Source organism: Gossypium arboreum, chromosome 3 (assembly GCF_025698485.1).
Source record: "Gossypium arboreum isolate Shixiya-1 chromosome 3, ASM2569848v2, whole genome shotgun sequence".
Lineage (NCBI taxonomy): Eukaryota > Viridiplantae > Streptophyta > Magnoliopsida > Malvales > Malvaceae > Gossypium > Gossypium arboreum.
The window spans coordinates 4,990,148-4,992,649 of record NC_069072.1 but is presented as its reverse complement, the minus strand read 5'-3'; positions in this window follow the sequence as shown (position 1 = coordinate 4,992,649).

Here is a 2,502-nt window from a genome sequence, read left to right as displayed (position 1 = left end):
AATATAAATCATAAAATAAATATAATAAAAAAAACTCAACTCATTAAAATTAATGCCATGTCAAGACTTTAGAATTGATCACCCTTTTAATTATAAACTTTATTCATAGTAATTATCGGATATTACTCCCAAAAAATATTTAATCAAACTATTAAAATATATATTGATTTTAAAAAAATAATTTTCGATGAAAAGAAATTATGAAAAAGGATATGCTTTTTGATAGGGTGAGACCAAGTCAAGTGCCTCGAAGGCTCGATCCAACCTAACCACAAAGCAATTTTTTTTTTTTTTGTAACCTGATTTGGACGCTTTCATTTTGTATTTTTTATTATTTAATTTTCATTTTTCGGTTGTCTTTTCACAGAAAAGAAAAGAAAAATAGCAGTAGACTAACTATCATGTTGCTATTTGTCGTTCTAATTAGACAATTTTGCTGCCATTTATTAATTATTGGTATTTTATTATTTTTACAGTTGCATTTCATGGTTAAGAAAAGGCTATAAATCAGAAAAAGAACTCATGCAAAACCAAATAAGATTGGAGATTTTTCTTTTATATTCTTAAAAATATGTTATTGATTTGTGTTTAATTTTAATGTTTAATTTAATATTCAGATAAAATAACTTAATAAATGTTTGACATATGTACTCTAATAAAAAATATACATAATTAAATAAGATAAAGTAATAAAGTTTAATTATCAAATTAAACATTAAAATTAAACTCAAATACTTAAATTTAAAAAAAACTCAAGTATTAAAGTCAACCTTTAAGTCAAGCTTATATATCAATTTGAAAAGTAAATTAAATATTATATAATATAATAACCCTCAATTTTATTTGAGAAGTTGACGACGTCTAAGCAAAGCACAACAATAATTATAACAATTAATTAGAAATTTTATATTTTGTTTACGTAGCTATCTATATAGTAGTATTTTGTTAAATATTATTGAATATAAATATGTATTTAAAAGTTATATTATAGAATTTATATCAATATTTTTCTAAAAAACTCATGAATAGAATCATTCAATTCGGGAAAAAATAAATACTCATTGTAAGTGGTGAAATATAAGTTTCATTAATACAAAAAAGGTTTCAACCTCCACATCAGTAAACATTATGACATGTTACCAATTGGCTCTACCACAACTCAATCATGACATATTTGGAATGACTGTAAGCAGTTAATATGATAAGGAAATCAACCATGGATGGTTCAAAGAGGTAGACAAAAATCAACAAAAGAACTGAGCTGTCGTAACCATTTTTTGAAAAAAACGGGTATCGACTTGGAGAAGAAAAAAAAAATGAAAACAGGAGTCGCCACCAATCTTTTTAGGTGTGATCGGATCACCTTAAGTTAATCATTTTAATAAAAGTTAAGATTTACTAAAACGATAATTTTGGTCTACTGAAAATCGAAAATGAGTTCGGGAGTCGGTTACGCATACGAGGAAGGATTAGCACCTCGATACGCCCAAAATTGGTACCTAGTTGATTAATTAGTGTCTTAGTGTCGAAAATTTGAAAACTTGAAAGAATTTAAAATACGATCCTCTTTGTAAAGAAAATGCTCAAATGTTAAGGACCTTCTCGTCTCACAATATAAAATGTCACATCCGTAAGTTAGGACACGACATCTTGAATTTTCGAGAACGAGCTTGCCTTTTATATAAAAATTGTGTATTTCAAAAGGTTATTCGCTTAGTTAAGGTGAACGAGGAAAATCGAAACCCAGTAGTTAGGCACGCTTCCTCAATTCCCAAACACCGAATATTGCCTTTACTTGCAAAAATCTTATTTCGAGGTAACAAAATGCCATACCCAGTAAGTTAGGGCACAACACCTCGTATCTTCGAGAATAAATATTTTTAAAACTCATGTCGCGATTTAAAAGAGTATTCCGTTATTTAGGTTAAAGGAGAAAATCAAACCCAATAAGTTAGGGCACGATTGTCTCAATTACCAAATACGTAATATTACTTTTATGAAAGAATTATTATTGGGTTGGATATAATGATAATAAGAATAATATTAAAGTAAAGTAAACAATAATACTATATATAAATATATATATATATATATATATATATATATATAATAGAAATACACACTACTATATAATAATAATAAATATAGAAATACAAAAGCAAATATAATAAAATATTAAATTAAAGTAATAAAAACAATACTATATATAAATATATATATATATATATATATATATATATATAAAAAATATACACTAATATATAATAGTAATAGTGATAGCAAAAATAATGAAAATATGAGTAATATTAATAATATATTAGAATACAAAAGTAAAGTAATAACAATAGGGTGATAATAATAATAATGATACAAACAATAATACATATATATATAATAATAGTAGTTAGAAATAAAAATAATAAAAGTAACAATAATGATAGTAATAATATAAATAAATATGAAGAGGGCATATATAATATAATAATAATATAAATAATAATA